Genomic DNA, 23,570 nt, shown 5'->3' with positions numbered 1-23,570 from the left:
TAGGAGGCTTACCTTGTGCAGAAAGCTACCTGAGGTAGAGTTGAAGTGAGTTCTTTGTCATGTCACTACGATTAGTGTACTTATTCAGTGTTTCATCTCAGATGTGGTTAAGAATGTTTCACATGAGATTGTTGACCGTGTGTATGGCTTGTTGATGAGGTCGCTACAGTGGCTGGTGGTGACAGTGGTGGCGTGTGAGAGAGACGGACAGAGACATAAATGGAGAGAGGGGAGAAACAGAAAGATAGAAAAATTGAACAAAGGGGAGGAAGGTGAGAGAGAACTAAGAATTCGAGGCTACTGTCATATCAGAATGCATTTGACTTAAGTTAAATTGAGTCTTTTTAAAACTTCTAATCCTAATCTGTATGCATCTGTTTAATACCATAAGCACTAAGGTGCCTCCTTAGTGAGTGTTAGATGATGTTCTCTCATTTTTGATTATTCAGGAAATTCTGAGTGCCCCTTTCATAGCAGTATGATGGGAATGGGAGTGAACAACATATAGTCCTTTTTCCCAGGGAGAGTGAAGACTAGTGAAAGAGATAATGAAAAATAAGAGATCCTTATGCAAACATGGGGAAAAATAATATTACCAAGTATGGACTTTCTAGAACAGACCTGCTTAAAATCTTGCCTTCACCTCTGACTAACCGTGAGATAATTGGACACATTGCTTGTTTGACATGAATCCTCAGTGTTGTTATGCATAGGGAGGTGGTTCTGCTTTAAAAAGCTGTTGGTGCGTGTAAAGAACTCAGCATGTGCCATTTATTGTGTGGCTCACATAGTAGGCCCTCTATTAATGAAGGTGTGGGCTGCTTGGTCTGTTGGGTGCTATTCTTTTGCAGGTAGGGTATGATTACACAGGAACAAAAGAAACTATGTAGAGAAGAATCCAGAAGTAGAGTGTGTGATCACGCCAGCTTGGAGAAAGATTGCTCTTTACCAAAACATGTGCAAACTTGGTTCTCTGGGTATGTGAGACAGCTGGCAAGGCAATCACCAGGTTTCTGTTGGTTTCTATTGAAACATTAACGAGAGTGCAGAACGAGGAACAAGTGATGGTTATAATAACCGTGAGTGCTTTTTTTTTTAAAATTTTTTTAACGTTTATTCATTTTTTGAGAGACAGAGCATGAGCAGAGGAGGGGCAGAGAAAAGAGGAGACACAGAATCCAAAGCAGGCTCCAGGCTTTGAGCTGTCAGCACAGAGCCCAATGCCGGGCTCGAACTCACAAACTGTGAGATTGTGAACTGAGCCGAGGTCGGATGCCCAACTGACTGAGCCACCCAGGCGCCCCGATGTGAATGCTTTTATAGACACCATAAGGTGAGGTTGCTCTTTCGTAGTCCTTGCTCTATCATTATTGCTGAATTGTTTCATGGTATCCTTAGTCCTTGATTACCAGAAAGGTGATTCCTCACAAATACGTAACTCGTATGAGGTGGTTGAGGATCTTTGGTTTCAGATCATGGCTATTTGATGGTAGTCAGAAGATAGGAAAGTAGGTGGGGTGAGAAGAGGGTGGGGTAGGAGGGTCTTCTGGAGGCAGAAGAGACCAACCAACATGGTCTCCAGAGCTACACTGCCTGGGCTTGAATCTTGGCTCTGCTACTTGCTTGCTATGTGCCTCTCGCCATGTTCCTTGCTTCTTACCTCAGTTTCCTCATAAGTAACACATGGGAGAGTTAATATATATGTAGCATTCAGAGCATTGCCTGCCATATAGTCAGCATGAAAGGGTTAGTTATTATTTCTATTATTTCTCCAAAGGAAGGATATTCCCAACTTCTGACAGATTCCCTAGGGCACTGAATAAATGCAATGTTGACCTCCTAAAAGTAATACTGTAAAATCATATTATATGAATATTTCACTCATAAGAATTCTATACATATTCTTAGGATAACAACTTCTATGCTACATATAATTATTCTTGCGACTGTTCAGAGTTTCTGTTTTATTTTATTTCTCTTTTTATCCTTCTGCATCTTTCTCTTTAGTTTGTAGTAATAAATTACCATAAAAGAAGCTTTCACATGGGACCCTTTACCCTTACTATGTCTGACGGTATAGCTTTATTACACTTGAGAATTGAATACACAAAGCTATGTATACTGTATTTTATGGGTGATGATTTAAGGCATTGTCCAAAGTTATTGAGGACTTGAGACCTGCATGCACAGTGGATATGTCTCCGCCCACCATGGGTGGTTGGCCGAAAACTTACTGCTGCCTTATAGTTTTTAATCTGCCAGGGTAGCTATCTCTTACTTCTGTTGTATCTTAAATTGTGGACTGAAATAGACCCCCATGTAGGACACCAGGGTTAGGCAAGGCGGTGGATGTATAGCATTTTTTTAAATTGTACCAAGAGTCGGTTATGTTAGCAACTTACCTATTCATTTTTCTTTGCTGTAATAATAGGTTTTTGCCTGGAAGGCTATGTCCATTACTGAGCAATTAGAGCAAGATGAACATATTTGAAAGCTGTGTAAGAGTAAAAGGAGGGGGTGGCATTGAGCATAATTAGACTTCTGACAATAGGTTTTCATTTAAATGATTTTTTTTTTGGCTAGTGTATAAATCCCTACTAGCTTTTTGTGCATCGTTAACACAGTGTTTGTCATAAAGCGTGTGTGTACTTGTTCCCCACGTTTGAACAAGTTTGTTCCATTTTTGAACAGTGAGACTACCTTGGCTCCAAGTTGGGGATTTTATTTTTTTATTTTTAGAGTTTTTACTTCTGTTTTATAATGATTCAAAATGGAGGTAGTCCTTGGGAGTTTCTCTGTAAGTAAAAGACTGCTTCATTCGTGCACGTTTTGCCATTTTCCACTATAATATCACCATGCAAGCATCAAATGTTGGTCCTTTTTTCTTTCTCAAACGGAAAGCTTGAGATTCCTTCTGAAACATTTAAGTCGTGTTTTTAAGATAGAAATATCATGTCATATACATCACAACTTCTGAGCAAAATAGTGACTGTTTTAGAACATTTCTATTTATTCAGTCAAGACTAGTATTTCATGAAATAATTGACTTGAAAATTCAGAGGCAAAGTGAGTTGTTAGAGATGATGATACTTACATGTTGCCATTTATTTTCTCCATAGTATTTTAGATTATTGTATTCAACTATTATTACGATTGTGAGAGCTACCTTCAAAGTACAAGCATTTTCTTTTGCAATTGAAGCAGTGATACTTGACGTTTCTTTTATTAATAATGTTAATAAAGACTTAGGGAAAAGAAAGTTGTAACAGGTGGACACGGTATTTTGTCAGGTTTTAAAATTTGCCTTTAATGTTGAAAATGCTGAGAAATATTGATTCCTACCCTATGTGCATATGTGTATGCTAATAAAGTATTAGAGGTTAACTGCTGTGTTGCTTTTCCATTTCTGTGGTACGTGTGAGAGAAAAATGCATTACTGGCAGGGCTCGGTTGAGTGTCTGACTCTTGATTTTGGCTCTGTTCATGATCCCAGGGCTGTGGGACTAAGCCCTGTATTGGGCTTTGTGCTGAGTGTGGATCCTGCTTAATATTCTTCCCCCCCCCCCCCGCCCAACCCCCAACCCCTACGTGAAGCAACCCCTTTCTCTCCCTCTCCCTCCCTCCTTCCCTCTCTCTCTCAAATAAAAAGGAAAAAAAAAAGAAGAAAAGAATGCATTACCATGCCCTTGCATGTGCGCAAAGATACCAAACCTTTAAATTATAATTCGATTTTCTCACAGATGGGGAACAACACCACTACCTCAACACCACTTAATTCCACCGTATGCTATCATTTCTGTTATAAACTCTAAAGGATTATGAAGGTTATTATTATTAAATAAGTAATAGTACCTATAGAATTAAAAACTATCTCCAGAATTGTGAGGCATGTTTGATGTAGGAGTTTTCCAGAAAATACTTAGCCATGTAAAGATGGTCACATTCTACTTTTTTATAATTAATACCTTTTTGACAGAACTTGATACAACAGTATTTAAATGCTGAAGGTAGATTAAAGATAAAATTACTCAATCAGGGAAACTAAATGAATAAGGATTGAACAAATAACAATATAGCTTATGTTGAAAAATATTATTTTTACTAGTAGATGTACCTCTCCCCCCTCTAAATGTTCCCTGTGCTTTTTTAAGCTTGAAATGGACAGAAGACATTATTATTATTATTTTTTAAGCAGCTCATGTCCATGCAAGTTTAAGTCATTGAATAATCAAGTAAGTGATAGTGGTCATATATAGCTTTCGGGTTGATTTTCAGCTTCGGAATTATTGACATTTGGGGATAGATAATTCTTTGTTGTGCGTTGTAGGATGTGTAGCAGCATATGTAATCTGTACCCACTAGATGCCTGTGGCATCCTCACCCCCAATTGTGAAAAGCATGAATAGACATTGCCAAATACCCCAAGGGGTGAGTGAGGAGCAAGATTGTCCCTACTTTGAGAAATACTCCTCTAGAAATTGGGGAAAGGAATATCTAAATCAAATTTTAAGTGCTTTCTCTTTTATTATCAGTCACAACCATGACTGGCAAGTCATTAAGGCCATTAACGCTTAATGCCTTTAGGCCATAAAGGCCATTAAGACTGAGATCTGACCCAGTGGTCCTAGCTGAAATCACCTGCATCACTGTGGCCTCACCGAAGCTCTAAGAATTCACTGGAAAGTAAGCACAGAAGAGACTCCTTGTGCCTGTTTACTTTTCTATCAATATACATTCTTATTACTCTGTTTTCAGTGCCAACTCATTTTAGTAATACAACTCAAATGGTTTAGACTTGCAGTAGATAATGGATAATCTGCCTACTAAGTAGAGTTCATTCCTTCATAGTGAATGAAAATGCAAAATGAGAAATGTCACTATAGATGCTTGTGCCCTGCTGAATTTGATTTGACAAGCTAATCATGACATCAGCGAGAGGTCTGTGGAAGGTAAAGGTGGTGGGGTAGGGAGTAGAGGCAGTGTCTAGGGAAGATTATTGCTAATGATAGCTAGAGGCCTGATTTCTCATTCTCTGCCTAATTCCAAATGCATGTTGTGCTTGATGTGCTTGTCATTTAGAAATTTAGACTAAACCAGATGCTATATTTGAGATGTTGTACACAGTTCTGTGTGGCTTATGAAAGCCCTGTTGGAGTCAGAGTATCCAAAAATGATTTCTAAGTGAGGGGGAAAATCTCTGATTAGATTGAGTTCCATCAGGGAACAATACGGACTCTAGATTGAGGCCTTTAACAGTGGCTCAGCTGTTTACTTAACAACAACAACAAAAAGAAATGATATTCAGAGGATAAGTTTTCATGTAGGTAAATAGGCATTTTAAAAATTGCATTGGTGTTATCTGTATCACCAGTTTTTAGAGTATTTTCTGATTAAACTAGTAAGACTAGTCTGTTTTGGACTAGGACTTAGATTGTGATTAGGGATGATGTCAAAGACTTATTTAAGTCTGAGTGCCTGGGGGGAAATACTTGTTTTATGCCTTTTTTTGAAATGGTGCGTAGAAAGACGGGTTATTTCTAAGATGTGGTACTCTTTAGTTTTAGATATTTGGCGGTTCGATATTGCTGTTAGTAGAAGGTCTTATCACTCCTCATTTCTGTGGCCCAGAGAGACTTCGCTATTCTGGGTGCTGCATTGTTTCTCTATTCTAGGAAGATAATTCAAATTGACCAGTTTGGGCATGTGAGCCCAAATCCTTTGGCTGGTCTTGATTTAAACCCTGGTCAAGGTTACAAGTTAGGAAAAGTTACTTTAGGTCAGAGCTGTCCAATAGAACTGTATTTGCACTGCCCATTATGGTAGCCAATGAAATGTGGCTACATGAAGGCATTGAAAACTTGACAAATGGTGGGACTGCAGAATGGAAATTTACATTTAATTTGTTAATTAAATTTAATAATTTATTTAATTAAATGCAAATAGTGCCTTGTAGCTACCAGGTATAATTTGGACAGCACAGCTCTTGCCTTTGAGAAACATTTACTTACACACTGTTTTGGACCTGGGATTGTGGCCATTCATGGCCTTTTGAACAGACCATATGGTTACAGAGCAATTATCACAGTTATCACAGCCTCAAGCCCAAGTCTAGTCACTTGGACAGAAGAAGAAGAATGGTTGTATGTGTGAGCAATCCTAGTGAGTTAAGATTGCAGAAGTTTCATTTCTAGAAGGCTAATATTTAAACAGAGGCATCTCTGATACTGAAAGGGAGAAGAGGAGTCCATGCAGACAAATATTTTTATATCTGCTCTCTTCCCTATTCTTTGAAATTATATCTATGCAGTGGAACAGCTCTATATGGGTTTTTGTTTTTTTGTGTATATGATTTTTTCCCTCATGTTCTCTGCTAAGGAATTTAGCACACCTCTGCTAAATGGGGGAAGAATCTTTGGGACCAATCCCAGGAACCAAGTATTTGGGTAGTGTAGAATCATTTATGTATGACACTAAACAGCAGGGTGTAATCTTTGAACTATTTGGTTATATGATAAATCATGGAGTCTCAAAAGATATTAGGTCTTTGGTCATAACAGTAAGTACCAGAAACTGCTCTGTGTGGCCCTTTTGATATGTAGTTGTTATCCTCTTGGCATTGGTGGCTCTGGGGGGGAAAATGGAGTTTGTAAACATTTTTTTTAATTTATTTTTTTTTTAACGTTTATTCATTGTTGAGAGAGAGAGACAGAGCACGGGCATGGGAGGGGCAGAGAGAGGGGGAGACACAGAATCTGAAGCATGCTCCAGGCTCTGAGCTCTCAGCACAGAGCCCGATGCGGGCCTCAAACCCGTGAGCAGTGAGATCATGACCTGAGCCGAAGTCGGATGCCTAACCAACTGAGCCACCCAGGTGCCTCAAATATTTTTGAGTTTATAAAGCTTCTAGTCCTGTTTGGACTAAGACATTGCCAATCCCCTGTTCTCTGGTGAATAACATGTGTTGAGTGACATCGTCTAAGAAACCTCTAACTGTCTCTGCCTTATCAGGCCAAAAGATTCATAGTGCTTGGAAACTGGTAGCGATAATCATTGACATTTGGTTCGTTTTTCTAACATGTCTGAAATGATGGAAAATACTTACATAGCAAGGCAATTAAGCTTTGACATGTATGAAAGCATTAAAGATAGTCACAGTAGCATTCCTCTTAAGCCTTTTTAAAATTAAAAAAAAAAAAGATTTTTACTTTATTCTCTTTTTCCAACAAAGGTGCAAACTCTTGAGAAGTTGCCTGAGTCTACGTGTTCTCACTGTAAAATGAAAATAATGGGAGCACCTAACCTTCAGGGGTCCTATGAGACTTACACGAGATAATAAATGCATAGATTCAGCATTGCGCGTAGACCACAAAAATTACTTCATAAATTTTAGCTACTGTTATTAATTCTACTGCTGTTGTATATCTTAAAAGTTACATATTAAATAAGATACAGTACCAAATCCAAATATACAAAGGCCTAGAAATGCTACTGGTGTAGGGATATTGAGGTAGGTATTCCTTCCTTTCCTCTTTCTTTTCCCTTCTCCTTCCCCCCCATCCTGGAGATTCTTTTGCAATGCAAATCAGTCTCCCTTAATTTCATTTTTTTTTTTTTGTAATTTGAGGGTTTCCTATAGCAGGTGTTCTGAAAGCTGGGCACATCCCTACCTCTCAAAGCTGGCTCTCTAAAGTTGACCGGGTGGTTTATTAGGAGAATAAGTAGGCATATCTTTGAAGATACTGCCCAACTACACATAATCATGCTTTAATAACTTAAAAATATGTACAGTAGTTCTTTTTATTTACAACCTGCTCTGGAATAAATAGTATGTCAACCTTACTCTTTTTGAACCAACAGTACTCAGTTTTCTAATTACAGAAAGAGAATAGTACTTCTAAATTAAAAGTGTTAGTAGTAGTGTTAAAATACAGTTCCCTAAGAAACCTTACATGCTATGTATTTTCATATATATATATATATTTAGTGTTTATTTTGAGAGAAAGAGAAAGAGCATGAGCAGAGGAGGGGCAAAGGGCGGGGTGGGGGGAGTGAATCTCAAGCAGGCTCCACACTGCCAGTGCAGAGCCCTACATGGTGCTTGAAGCCATGACCCATGAAATCATGACCTGAGTCAAAATCAAGAGTTGGACACTTAACTGGTTGAGCCACCCAGGCGCCCCTGCATTTTCATATTTAATTAGTGCCCCAAATTTTCTGAAGAAAAAAATGTTTTTAAATATTTATTTATTTTTGAGACTGAGAGAGAGAAAGAGACAGAGACAGAGTGTGAGAAGTGAGGGGCTGACAGAGAGGGAGACACAGAATGTGAAGCAGGCTCCAGGCTCTAAACTGACAGCACAGAGCCCAATACAGGGCTCGAACTCACGAACGGTGAAATCATAACGTGAGCCAAAATTGGACACCTAACTGACTGAGCCACCTGGGTGCCCTTGTGCCCCCAATTTTTTATATTGAGTATCTATAATGTCTGATTAACTAGATAACTCTTTTAGTTTCTAACTTACTGAAAGTGAAGTTTTAGGAGAGTTTTGATTAATTTGACCTATTTCATCCAGGAAGTTGGATTCTGATTGTAAGAATTATCTGGGAAAAATGCTTTTCTTTTTGGGCAGGACATGTTTAATTTTCAAATGAAATCTATTCCTTATGGACTCAGGGAGCCTGTGCATTAATTCAGAAATTGATATTAGGATAAAATCTTGAACAATTAGGGGTGAGTATCTAAAACTCAATTAGCCTTTAACAGTTCACCCCAAAGCAGTAGCATGCTCTCATTTTCACTGCTGTGGGATTAAATGGATTCTTTATCATTACAACCAGACAGAAGTCAAACTTTGCAAGACCAATTTTAGCCAAGGCACATTTGCAATTCTCCAAGGATTGGGGATGTATACCACTTACTTGATTTGCAGTGCTTTCAGTAGGTTCTATTCTCCTTCCTGTTGTTGCTTTATTTTTATGAGTCCACGTTGAATCTACCTTTAAGGCATTTTGTGACCATGAAATGAACTTCCCAACCTGGACCTTGAGGTCTAGATTTTTACAACAATCACTGTGATCTCTGCATTACTTGCATAGTCAGTGTGTCTGAAGGTCAGGAATTGCTACGGATATTCAAAGATATTTTTCATTTTTTAGAAGATAAAAGAGCAAAATGTCATACCCATTTTGAAATTACCTTAATAGGAAAATAATTGTATCTATTAGTTTGACATGTTCAATCTGTATAGGTTGTTCTGTACTTTTGATAAATACTTCCCTTATTTAAATTATTGCTGAATGCTAATAGGACTTGGCAGAAATTTCTTAGTATTTCAACTCCTGAATGATGAATTTCAATATCTATACCTATCTTGAGAAAAGACAGGAAGGGGCCCCACATGCCCTGCTGGTCTTGGTTTTTAAGCTTTCCCTGATAGGCCTTCTGAAGATACAGGTACACCCCGGAACAAGAACATTGTGACACAAGTTATAATTGTATGCTTTTCCATCACTCTTCATAAAGCTCATTTGGGTTGACGCTATGGATTTTAATAATAATGGTCTCCATATTTGACACATCCATATTACATCCTGTACTATGCTAATGTATTTTCTGTCATTTTCAGCATTGACAAAGGGTAACTATTGCGCATTTGTGTCTGGAGAGTTAACATATTTACAAGGATTTAAGAAAATTAGCTACCATGATCTAAAGATAAAAACATTCATTTAAACTAGGGAGGGACAGCTTCTTTGTGTCAACTTTCTCTCCTCCATCCTGAGCTAAATTGTGAATTTGTTTTGCATTGAATTTTTTTTCTTTTGCAGAGGAGTGTCATCATTTTCACAGCCAGAACAGATTTTAGAGCAAAATAGAAGACTCTTTTCTGAAGGCAGCTGTGTTTGTGTGTGTGTTGTGTGTATGTGTGTGTTTAGGAAAAATCTGTGGCAAACACATTTCCCACAGATTTTGATAATTTTTGGTGGCACTTTCTGGACTTTACCGGAAAGTTTGCACCTTGTAAACAGCTAGGATTCCAGTTTGCTTACATCAGCCTTTGGTATTCGAATATCCAGCAGATTAACATCTGATATTATATGATTAAAATAATGAAAGGTTTTATTTAAGTGGTAAGTCAGTCAGTCAACAGCTCTTTGAATTGCCCCCATGTTTCAGGCGTGAACTATCATAGTGGGATCAAGACAATTTTGATAGTTTAGTGGGGAAGATGGTCATTAAACAAATAATTATAAACACTGTATAACTGCAAATGCACCAAGAGCTACAAAGGAGACACAGAATACTAATGAAATATAAGACTGGAGGCTTTGTCTTGCTGTGATTTTGTATGGTAACCACTAGCTACACGTGGCTATTTCAATTTAATTTCAATTTTATTTCCTCCCAAATTTAAAGCTCACCCCTTGAGTCATACTACCATGTTTCAAATACTCAGTGGTCACGTGTGGCAACCGTATGGGACAATACAGATCTAAAACACTTTTGTCATTGTGGAGAGTTCTCTTGGACAGTATTACATCTACAGGTTCTAAGAGGATCTCTCTGCAGAACAGATACTTAAGCTTAGATATGATATTGGAGCAGGCAGTGACCCAATGAAGGCTAGGGATAGAAGGGAGAAGAATCTTGAAAGAGGAAAACTCTAGCGTATGGCAGTAACCTGAATGAAAACTGAGCCATTGTGTTCACAGAATGGTAATACTATTATTCCATGCATGCCTGTTTTAAGGTGGCGTAATAGTGTCTCTACTCCCAATATTACTGCAACTGTACACAACCAAGTCCTCTTGGGCTTCTGCTTAAGGATTGTGTTATGTTCAAAGAAAAATGAATTGAACGTCCAAAATAATTGACAATTCTTTAAAAATCTTTAAGCCTTCCCCCCACCCCAAAAAAAAGAACAAAGGAAGAATCCTTTCGTAATGTAAGGTGAAATCATTTACTGTCTTTCTCTCCCTTGTTTTACTACCACACACCAGTGCTACTCTTAAAGTCTTCTTTCTTCTTCCAGTATCCCAAATGGCTTACAAACCTTCTCTAATTCAGATCTTAATCACATGCATTAACTTGTCCATGATTTTTTTGTCTTGTTTTTCCCCCCTGATAATCCTGTTATTTGGCTGTTGGACAACAAAGAAAAGTGTAAGAGCTGATTCAGCAAGTAGAGGTCTCCTCTTCTACAGACGTTTTCAAAAAGACCCTGCCATGCAGCTGTTCTCACAACCAAACATTAAGGAAATACTTACGGTATTTCCTTATGGGAATGCTTATGGGAAAAGTGATTGCTCTCTTTGGTCTTGACTTGGGGCTCTGGAGGTTTTAGAATCAAGTTGTTACTTCATTATGCATATTCTTTACTTCCATCTGGAATTCCTTTTATAAAAGTGTCATTACTTTGCCCGAGACCGTGTTGTAGAATATCTAGTGAGGGAGTGTGTTTAATTCTTCATTTTCATAGCACACTGGGTAAGAAAGCTGGGATGGAAGAACCCGCTGACCATACCTCTCAGTCTCCAAACTCTGTTGTGATAACTAACATGGACATTTTTTTTTTTATAAAAGAAATGCTATCACTACATTTAGTGCTTTTAGTTCCATGCAGAGTAAAACTGAGTTAAACCTTACAGACTTGGATTAGCAGGGGAGGAAGTTAATTTTGAATTGGGGAAAGCACAAGTGATAAAGTATTGTTAAAGAAATAGGGCCTTAGTGTTTTCAGTTGCAAAAATACTTGGATGCCTTCCCGTTGCTCTCGGCGTCAAGTTCTAAATGAAGACGGCTTCTGAGCACCTGTGATGGTGGCCTGCTGATTGTCTTCACTATTCCAACACCATTTTGCCTTGTTCTCTGTACTGCAACCACACTGACCCTCTCTCTCCTCAGACATGACAAGCTTCTTCCCATTTAATGCTGTTCTATCTAGAAGTTCACTCAGTCCTCCTCGTTTTTTAGGTCATATCTTAAATGCCACTTTCTCAGGTCATCCTGCTCTGATTCCATCCTCACATACTCCCCCCCGCCACCCCCTGCCCCCTACAAACTGTCATCTCCCTCAGTTATCTCCATCATGGAAATGATCACAATTGTTGTTGTTCTTCTTAGTGTTTATTTATTTATTTATTTTGAGAAAGAGAGAGGGATTTTGGAGCAGGCCCTGTGTTGCAAGCACAGAGCCCGATGCGGGGCTTGAACTTACGAATTGTGAGATCATGACCTGAGAGCCAAAACCAAGAGTTGGACTCTTAACCGACTGAGCCACCCAGGAGCCCCAACAATGATCACAATTGTAATCAGAGCTCTACAAACTTAATTATAAAATTAATATCTGACTTCTCTGCTAGACTAAAATCTCTTGAAGGTAAGGACAGGCTTTAGAAAGGTTATGGTAGCATGCTCAGCATCCAAAGCTGTGTCTGACGAATAAAAGGCACTATTTGTTGAATAAATAAACTCAATACAGTTTTGGAGATATTTTGAAATTTTGATTTAATCTTCTCTATTTGTTTATGAAACCTAACAACAACAAATTAAATTCTTCACTATTGGCTTAAATCTTTGTCATCAGCCTAAGTCATCTAATTTCTATCCTAAATATATTGAACTCAATATCAAAAGAAACTTGGATTTTAGAAGAAGTGTACTGATCATGTCAGCCACCAATTTTTTTTTTTTTTTAAGTCTGGGGGGAAGTACGAATCCCAGATAAGGAAGAAATAAAAGCATGCTCAGTACTGCAGATAAAAGAGGTAGCTAGCTTATTAAAAAGAGGTTAATGCATATTGAAGTAGAAGTCACTAATTTCATATAATTTTGCTGTCAGGAACTCAGTAGGTTTGTTCCTTCAAGTAGATGGACTTGAATTTGTCCTCATGACTCTCTTGGTCTTGGACCAACATTTAAAAAAATTTTTTTTTCAATGTTTATTTATTTTTGGGACAGAGAGAGACAGAGCATGAACAGGGGAGGGTCAGAGAGAGAGGGAGACACAGAATCGGAAACAGGCTCCAGGCTCTGAGCCATCAACCCAGAGCCTGACGCGGGGCTCGAACTCACGGACCACGAGATCGTGACCTGGCTGAAGTCGGACGCTTAACTGACTGTGCCACCCAGGCGCCCCATTGGACCAACATTTTAGAATGCAAGTGTGGGGGCACCTGAGTGGCTCAGTTGGTTGAGTGACCGACTTTGGCTCAGGTCATGATCTCGCGGTTTGTGAGTTTGAGCCCCGCGTCAGGCTCTGTGCCGACAGCTCAGAGCCTGGAGCTGCTTTGGACTCTGGGTCTCCCTCTCTCTCTGCCCCTCCCTCACTCACACTCTGTCTCTCTCTGTCTCTCAATAACAAATAAACGTTAAAAAAAATAATGCAAGTGTGGGCATGTGCTGGAGATGGAGGAGGGAAAGGAGACAAAGAGGAGAAGTAAAAAATAAAATGAGATGGAGATAAGCAAAGGGACTCATGTCATTAAATCTGTCCTTTGGCATAATGTTCCAAATAGCTAAGTTATGGGTGCCGCACAGTCATAGATTAATCTCCCACTAATGTTTTGCAGGTTATTATTAGGTATTTTTGAGAGAAAGGAAAAGGTAGTGGTGAAGGAGTGGTGGTCTCTGCTTAGGTAAGTTTGGAAGGTTGGTTTATACAAAGCTGAAGAGGCCTCTTCAATTTTCTGACTTTTCAAAAACAAGAACTAGATTATTTAGCATTTCACAGTCTTGCTAGGCTGGAAATAGCATTTCCAGGTCCCAAGCACTGACATCTTTACCAACACTTCAGATACCATTCGGGGAAAGTTACATGAAGCATTTATGCCCTTCCCGAACCTCCTCCACGCAGCAGTTTTGTTATGAAAGGGCCCTTTATTGGCAACTGATAAGCTCAAAGTCCTGATGGTATAAAAATACAGGAATTGTCACTAGCAGGACCTTGACAGTTTTTACATGATCATCAGGATCCCATTGTGAAAAGAGAATAGAATTTTAATGGAGTAAAGAGTCCTAGCTTTCACTTACCTATTGGATGAACATTTGAGTTAAAAAAAATCCACCAAATTTGGATTAAGTTCTCAAATACCTGTTGCTCTTCCCCTCCTTTTCCTCCTGCACCATGATCCCACCTTTGCACATGGCCATCAAATAACTTAGAAATGTTCATTTATCTGGGTGTATTTCTTAAAAGGTATTTCGGAAATAGTGTTGCAATTTTATTATATTTTCTAAATTAAATTGTAAAAAAGAATGATAACTTTAATATTAGAAATTATTATTGCCTCTCATTCCAATAATATCGAAAAATAAAAGGCCCTGTAGCAATTGCGACATCTTCTTAGTTAAAAACTGCCACTGACAAGGGCACTGTCTCTGTACTTCTAGTTACATTGGACTGCTTTGATTTAATCCTCCTCATTTCCTCTGAGAAGTTTTACTACGCTAAAAAATGCATTTTTAATAGAGATTTTATTATGAAGCCCGACCTCTGTTTCTCTCACAAACGATTCTAATACCATTGTGATTGAAATCCGGCAATGCTAAAGCTGGAAGGGGCATTGGAGATGGTGTAGTCTCTGAACAGAAAGTGAGTGTCACAGGCAGGAGTAGAGCCTGGGCCTTTTTTATGGAGTTTCACTGTGCCTTTTCTTCCTCTCCCCCTCTAGGTTGCCTCTTCTCTGTAAAAAAGCAATAGCACACACCTCTTAGGGTTATTCTGAGACTAAAGGAGTCTATACATGTGAAAGTCAACACTCGGCTTCACATATAGTACATACTCATTAAGCAGTAACTAAAATTGATATCACTCGCGTGATCCACCATTCAAATATTTACTAAGCATTTACCACAAGCCTTAAAAAGGCTTCTGACCTAATGGTGTGGACACCCTAAGCTCTTCATGTAGCCCCTCGTACTAGAGCTCCACTAACAGGGGACAGTGGGGTGATCCACTAGAATTGTACCTTCCTTGGCTTCTTCCTTTATCAAGTGAGTATAAGACTGAGAGAGAAGCTTGAGGTAAGAAATGGACGATGATTTTAAAGTTCAGATTCACTAAAGATACTCATTTGGGCAGATCCATGCTCTTTGGTTGCTATTTCGAATATTTTATTTTTATTTTATTTTTAACTTGTTTTATTTTTATTTATTTATTTTTTAATTTACACCCAAATTAGCATATAGTGCAACAATGATTTCAGGAGTAGATTCTTTTGTGCCCCTTACCCATTTAGCGCATCCCCCCTCCCACAACCCCTCCCATAACCCTCAGTTTGTTCTCCATGTTTATGAGTCTCTTCTGTTTTGTCCCCCTCCCTGTTTTTATATTATTTCATATAATAATATGCTCATCTGTTCTCTTCCCTTATGTTCATCTATTTTGTCTCTTAAAGTCCTCATATATGTGAAGTCATGATTTTTGTCATTCTCTGACTAATTTCACTTAGCCTAATACCCTCCACTTCCATCCACATAGTTGCAAATGGCAAGATTTCATTCTTCTTGATTGCTGAGTAATACTCCATCGTGTGTGTGTGTGTATGTGTGTGTGTACATATATATACATATATATATGTATATATAATGCACACATGCCGCATCTTCTTTATCCATTCATCCATCGATGGACATTTGGGCTCTTTCCAGACTTTGGCTATTGTTGATAATGCTGCTATAAACATGGGGGTGCATGTGTCTCTTTGAGACAGCACACCTGTATCCCTTGGATAAATGCCTAGTAGTGCAATTGTTGGGTCGTAGGGTAGTTCTATTTTTAGTTTTTTAAGGAACCTCTATACTGTTTTCCAGAGTGGCTGCACTAGCTTGCATTCCCAGCCATTTCAAATATTTTAAAATAATAACTGAAAATTTTAAAACTAACTTGCCAAAGGATCATCACAGAATGAGAGGGAAAAAATCTAACACCTCTTGTCTCTGGATTTTTAAAAAAATATATGTGTACAATTTCACATAGTTATATACACACACATAGATGACCCCTGAACAACATGGGGTTTAGAGGCATTGACCCCCTCCCATGCAGTTGAAAATCTGCACATAACTTTTGACTTCCCCAAAACTTAACTACTAATAGCCTCCTGTTGACCAGAAGACATACTGATAACGTAGGCCATTGATTAACACATATTTATATATGTTTTATATACTGTATTCTTATAATAATACCTGCTTTTCTTATTTTTTTTAGTATTTCTAAGCTACATGGTTTGTGAGTTGTTTACCTTTCAAATTGTTGCAAATGTTTAAAGAGCTTCTTTTAAAAATATTGCAAATATCTAAAATTTTTCCGGTATATTTATTGGAAAAGTCTACATATTAGCGGACCTGCACAGTTGAAACCTGTGTTGTTCAAGAGTCAACTGATTATATACACTATGTGCACACACACGCGCATGTACATATCCCTATATATACATGCACCCACTGTACTATATATGTGATGAACTAAGGATCACATAAATTTGAAAACATACCCACTCATATTTTATTTATTTTGAGAGAGAGATCATGAGTGGGGAAAGGGCAGAGAGTGAGGGAAAGAGAGAATCCCAAGCAGGCTCCATGCTGTCAGTGCAGAGCCCGTTGCAAGGCTTGAACTCATGAACCGTGAGATCATGACTTGAGCCGAAATCAAGAGTCAGATGCATTCATATTTTAAAGAAAGAAGGAAAATGCAGGTGGTGGCTGGTCATTAAAATAGCTACTCTTTCTGTATTTTACAAGCCAGTTGTCGTATTGCTGTTGCTTTCAGTAGCCTCCATCACAGCCACAGGGCAACACCCCACACTTCAAAATTGACATTTATTGTAGTTTTAGTACTTTAATTAAAGTGTACATTTTTTTTCTGTAACTCATCTGTCTGTCACCCAGGGGTTACTGGAAGTACACTGTGGGTGAAGCATTGTACCAGATCATGGTTGAGTAAAGATAGATCTGTTAGACTTCGTTTCTTCTTTTTATTAAAAAAAAAAAAAAATAATGTTTATTTATTTTTGAGAGAGAGAGAGAGAGAGAGAGAGAAAGAGAAAGACAGAGCCCAAGTTGGGGAGGGGAAGAGAGAGAGGGAGACACAGGATCCAAAGCAGGCTCCAGGCTCTGAGCTGTCAGCACAGAGCCGGACACGTTGTGGGGCCCGAACCCACAAACCGTGAAATCATGAGCTGAGCTGAAATTGGTTGCTCAACCAACTGAGCCACCCAGGCGCCCCTGTTAGACTTCCTTTCTATATGGCATTTACAATCTAGGAGGGGAGCAACAGGTCATTTCACATGTAGTGTAGTAAAAGAAACGGGTCAGGGCATAGTAGAAGCTGAAAGAATTAGGTTATGTACCTCAGGGACTCAGAGGAGGAGGTGTTTGATATGAGTCCCAAGGATGAGTAGGAATTTAGTCTCAGGCAGATAGATGGTTTGACTTGTGCAAAGGATTGAAGTGCTGAAGCAATATCATGCAGTCATCTTTGATCCGATTAGTGTGGCCATAGTGTAAATTATCAAGGAAGAGACACTGGACTTGAAGTAGGAGAGGTAAATTGAAGCAAAAGAAGTGTGAGCTTTAGTCTGGGGATATTTGGGAGTATTTGGTGGATTTTAAAGTAGGAAATAAGTGTTCAAGTTGGTGACTCAGGAGCTGTGGTGTAGATAGATTGGAGGGGAGACCACTTCAAAGGCTGTGGAAACAGATTAAGGGAATAATGAAAAAAAGCACTAGAGCAGTGATAGAAACAAGGGGACAGCATTGAGATATAGTTAAAGGCAGGGACTACTGTAGCTTAGTGATGAATTAGATAAATAAAAGGGTTAATGGGAAGAGAGATAAGAATCCACTTCCAGGTAGGTAAGTGCATAGAACAACCGGAAGCTGCACATGAGAAGGTGCAATTTTTGTGGGAAAAGAAGGAATTGTTTTGGATGTGTTGAGTTCAAGGTGGATATCTAAGTGAATATTTAAACCCAGGTGGAGGTTTGACCTTGCAATTTCGATTTGGGCATTTTCAGTGACTTAATGAAAGCCCTGGGACAAGATTGTTTCTTGGGGAAGAGAGTTTGGAATTTGACAAGAAAAGCACTCCAAACAATATTAATGTGTATCTGAAAGAGTGTGGAGAGAAAATCTATTTTTATGTCAGCTTTTAGACCTAATTTCTTTGCTTGACCTCAAGTTGTAGCTGAACTGGGCCTCAGAAAACATGAAGTCATTTTGAATCTTGGCCAAATATGTTGTTAATTCAAGCATATATCCATAAGCTTAATGCTTATGACATAAGTTTTTCTAATAGCTCTTCCTCTTATATATTATGAAAAAAATGACACTATGTGTGAAGAATGAGAGTTCCAAAGCTCTCTGACACAGACAGTGAATCACGTACTGCTATAGCAGACACTTTTCTTTATTAGGATAATTCAGATATGTTGCAAACACATTTTAAATGTAGTTTATAAATTATTGCCAACATGGTTAATCCTGACTTTTTTTCTCTGTGGCTTAGAAATATTTTATAAAATATTCTTGACCCTGTCTTTGTACTGGTTACCTTGATTAGGATTTTGCTTCAGCAGTATTCTAAGGTCATCAATTGAAATAGCCATGTATATAGTCTCCTGCCTACCAATTTTATGTTAAGCTTGAATATTTGCTTCTTTATCAACCATGATAAAATAACTGGCACAATTTACCATACCACAGTAAACAACATATAAACCTGGACAAAATACATAAGGCAACTGATTTTAGGCATTGGAAGACAGTATAGGTATGATCCTTAGAAAGAGGGAAACACACAAGAGTTACTAATATCCATGTAAAGAGGAGAGGCCATAGCAAAGGGCATTGGTTTCACTTAAGTAAGGTGTTCACCTGAGTTTGATGTTCAGAGCTGCTGAAGTTGCTGAAATTTGATGATCAGGCTACTGAGGAGAAGGAAGTGGTACAGAGTGCAGAAGTGGGACTCATAGGGGTTCCATGTATGTTACTGGCCAAGGGCTGTGCTGCACATGCAACAGAACTCTAAAGAACCTGGAAGAAGACTTCCCCAGGGCTGAATGCTTAATAGGGTTATCAGAAGTCATAAACCCGTGCGAGATGTTCAAGTCCTGTCCTTACTAGAGTGGAAAGGTCTTGTTGAATAGCCCAGAAACTCAGCTGAGAATATAGAAAAGCAACACCTCAGTAGTAAGAATCCAGAATGAGGGTCATGTCCTTAGAACTAAGAATGAAACCAAATAGACCTATTCTAATAGAGTGTAAAAACTAGTCTGACAGGATCAAAAGCATCTGCCAACAATTTCATAATGACCAGAATAATTCTTAATACCTATATGGGAAGAAAGATAATCCAGAAACCTTTCTGTGTATCATGTGCAATTATGATATATAAGAAGCAGGAAAATGTGATATCCAATCAAAAAGGCAAGCAGTCACTGAAAACAGATGCCAAAGTGAAAAGATATTTGAGTTAGCATACCTACTAGAACAATGTTCAAGAACTTAAAGGAAAAGTTGGACATAATGCATGAACAGATGGGGAATTTTGGCTAAGAAATGGTAACTATGAAAAAAATCGGAGGTGCTAGAGGGGAAAAGTACAATGGCTAAAATAAAAAATATAATAGCTGGGATTAAAAGCCAGTTAGATGCTGCATGATAAGAGGTTAATGCACTTAACACCATATAAATAGAAATTATCCCAGCTAAATAACAGAAAAATTGTTTTGAGGTGGGTCATAGACTTCAATGTAAAAAGTAAAAGTGTAAAGCTGTTAGAACAAAATGTAGAGAAACTTTGGTTTAGATTTCTTAGTGAACACATCCAGTAATTATAAAAGAAAAAAAGTTGATAACTTGGACTTCATTAAAATTAAAAGTTTTTGCTTATCAGAAGACTCAGTTAAGACAATGAAAAAGCTAGCTCTTATCTGGAAGAAAATACTTATACATAAATCTAAGAAAGAAAGTTGTATATATATATATATATATATATATATATATATATATCAACAAACTCTTAAAAATCAACAAACTCTTACACTCCGATAATAATAAGCAGTGAAATAATCAATTCAAGTTGTTGATTATGATTTTGCACAATAAACCAAGGTGAATTTGTTAATAAATGTATCAATTATTTCAAAATTTATCAAATGCATTTTAGCCAAGAGTACAATCTATGAGGATTTATATATTCTGTGGTCAGTTTGGATTATTCCTACCTCTCATGGATTTTTAGGATAAAGATTTGCTTAGAATGTCCAATGTCTTTAGAAAGGAGCAGAGTTAGCAACATTTCCCTCCAATGAAAACATTTTTTTTTCCCTAGACAATTCACTGAAATGGAATATTGTTTGAAATCTTTTTAAAAATACTCTGGAGGGACATTGAGGAACATAAGCTATTTTATCCCAGGGAATTGGCTACTGATTGAGAAAGAGACTCTGGATAATTGAAACCATCTGTCTGGGAGCTGAACGTCCAAGGCAGGAATAGGACCAGACTTAATTGAGAGGAATTGATGATACAACATTAAGAACCCTGATCCTCTGAAAATGAAAACTAAAAGGCCAGTCCAGGGTCTACTAGTATTTAGCATTGTTGAGGGAAGGGTGAGTTCATTGTTAGAGACTAGCTCTCTGACGATGAGGATCAGTGATAATGAACTAATACAAAAATCTCTCTTCCTCCCTCATTCTCCTTAGAGGGCAAACATAATGGGGCAAAAAAGAATGGCAAGTTGAATCTATTGTGTCCGTATTTTCATTTGATGTATGTGTGGCCTCTTGCCTGTGTGGGTAGACAGCATGGTATAATGGCAAGAACCTGAGACTAGGCATCAGAAATTCATGTGATTGTTAACTGCGTCATCTTCAGCTAGGGTATTAGCCTTTCTGACCTGGTTTTGTAGGGTCTGTAGGATAAAATGAGACATCACATGCAAAGTGCTCAGCTTATGGGATGTTAATGGAAGGCAACCCCTTTCTTTCACAAAAATTCAGTTCTGTGCCCACAAAATATGATTTGTAGGGCTTCTTGATTGATTTTCAGAAATGGAAATAAATGATAGCAAGCCATAGCCATTCATTGGCAAGTAAATATTTGCCATATTATTGTACGTATTTTATTTAGAACACTACTGTTTTGGCCGTTAAAGGGAGGCAAAATGATTTGTAAATACTAAGTACACTTTAAAGAGGCATTTAGCATCTACGAATGTTGCATGCTGCATGGACTCAGCTGTTAATCAGGTGTATTTTATTGCTAGGTATTTCCCTAAGGGGAGGAAATAAAAGTTCTGTAGTTACAACAGTTGAGAGTTGTAACATCCAAAGAATCAAATCATTTAAAGATCCTGGATGAGGAGTTAACTTTCTGAGCAACCATATCATAAGAATGGATCTTAAGAGCAAAGAATGATGTTAAATCTTTGAACATCTGCATGTAAATGTTAGACATCTTGCTCTGCAAGAGATGACCTCCTAAGTTCTCAAAACAGAAGGGGGTCTGTGACAGTAATACAACCTTCTTTGGAAATAACTAGAAGAAAAATGAATTATGTGTTAAGAAGAACTATGTTATTAGCAAAAAAGAAAGTTGTTTTAATGAGTCATTAGGTTATTTAGGTGAGTTTAAATCAGTTGGTATTTTAATGTATTATAGAAGCATAGTTTGAGGATCTATTTTTGAAAAGTGAATTGTGTTAGAATTTAAAACTCAGTAACTGTATACTGAACTGAAAAATACCTTTATTTTTCAAGAGTTCAGCATGTGTTTTTCAGTAAATCAAGTTATTAAGGAAAACATGTTACCTGCAAGCTTAGATTCAAAGCATCTCTTATTTGTCTCCCCTCATGTGTTTTTAAATAAATCTTTATGTTGGATTTTGGTTTCCCAGAGTGATGCCAGTTTCAGAGCTCTCAGTATTTCATCCTTTGGTTAGAGATGCGTGGTCTTCCATGTTTCTAAATTAAACACCAGTAATTTGATGGATTTGTTGGGAGGAACTGAAGGAAGAAGGTATATAACACAGCAATAGACTCATTCAAGTATTCAGTGCTGATTTGTTTGTATCTACTGGGTAGCTGCTGGTAGATGTTGAGACGTGCCTGTTCCTCGTCTGTATACAATATAATGCATTCTCAGAGTTGTAGATGCCTGTTGAGTATGACAGAAGCAGCCCCTAATTCTGCCAATGGTGGGATCAAAAGAGCTGCCTTGAGAAGTTATAAAGGATAAGTGGGAATTCCTTGGTGGGAAAGGTGGGAGAGCTTTACCACCTCGTAGCGGCATGCACTGTACAGGCACACAGTTGTAGAAAAGCATGGGCTGTTTGGAGAACAGAAGCATCATGGTGCTCTGAGACCAAAGCATTATTTGGAAGGCTATATCAGTCCGGATCTCAATAGGAAACAGATGGCATATTCAAATCATATTGAGTTGAAGAGTTTATTTACAATGGGACTATATACCAAGTTGTGGGGTAAATGGAGTGGAGCCAAAGAAAAATACTATATGAACTGAGGTTAGGAATAGTAGAGCTATTACTGTGCATGACCTAAAGGGATTTGGAGAGGCAGGTCCTATTGGAACTACAAGGGAGAGAGTTCTTGAGAGGGCCATGACCTTTGGTTGAGGACTTCAGATACAGCTGACCTGGCAAGGAGGAACAGCAGTAAATATCTTCACCTGCTCTCTTCCTTTCTTCCCATCTCCTGCCTGCACTCTTTCAAGGAAAATACACCCCTCCCCCCAGCCTTTTATTTTAAGGCAAGTGGAATCTGGGATTTCTGTCTGTTTCTTCTGCCTCACCTTCCCTGAAGGCTTTTATCTGTCACCCACCTTGCTTCTCTAACCGTCATCTACATTTGGACAAAACAGTATTTTTCCCTTTGAATTTCTGAAGGTATCTAACCTGAGTAAATTGAAGGCGCTTCCAAACTCAACCTGAAGCCAAGAGGGCCGGGGGAAAGTTTAGTTGTGTCCACGGAGGTCAGCCTCCAGGGGCTCAGAGCAAGATGGAGAGGGCGTGGGAGTGCAGTCTGTCCAGGAGAGGGTGGGAGGGGGATGGAGCATATCCAGGCTAGTGGCTTTATAGTGACTTAGTTAAAATCCAGTGGGATCTAATCCCAGTTGCCGCTTTTTTTCTAGCTGTATAACCTTGTAAAGACTACTTAACTCTTCTCTGTCTTCAAGTTCACTCATCTGTAAGATGGGCCTAAGAAGAAAATGTACGTCTTTGAATTGTGGGAAATAAGTGACATCCATATGAAGCACATAAGAAAGTGCCAGGCATTCAATGTTCAATAAATTATGGTCATTACCATATATATAAATAGGATAGTAGCATAATTTGATTTGTTTTAAAACATTAAGTAATTTTCCATGTTTCCATGTAGATTTCATAAGCAAGGACACAAAATTGTATATAAATTTTCCTTAAAACTTTACACACATAGACACACATCACTCAGACTCAGTGAACAATTCAAGGGCAGGGAATTAAACAGGGAAGAGCAATGGTAAGGATCTAAGGATCATTGTGGGGTTGTTG

At 38.3% G+C, this 23,570-nt stretch overlaps 1 protein-coding gene across 8 annotated transcripts in view; it reads left to right on the top strand.

Annotated features, from left to right (window-relative positions):
* The window catches only part of FHIT (fragile histidine triad diadenosine triphosphatase), a 1,417,560-nt gene that overhangs the window by 769,489 nt on the left and 624,501 nt on the right, over window positions 1–23,570 (top strand). The window lies entirely within an intron of this gene.

This window comes from Leopardus geoffroyi, chromosome A2 (assembly GCF_018350155.1).
Source record: "Leopardus geoffroyi isolate Oge1 chromosome A2, O.geoffroyi_Oge1_pat1.0, whole genome shotgun sequence".
In the NCBI taxonomy this organism is placed as follows: Eukaryota; Metazoa; Chordata; class Mammalia; order Carnivora; family Felidae; genus Leopardus; species Leopardus geoffroyi.
This window is presented reverse-complemented; position numbering and strand designations above follow the sequence as displayed.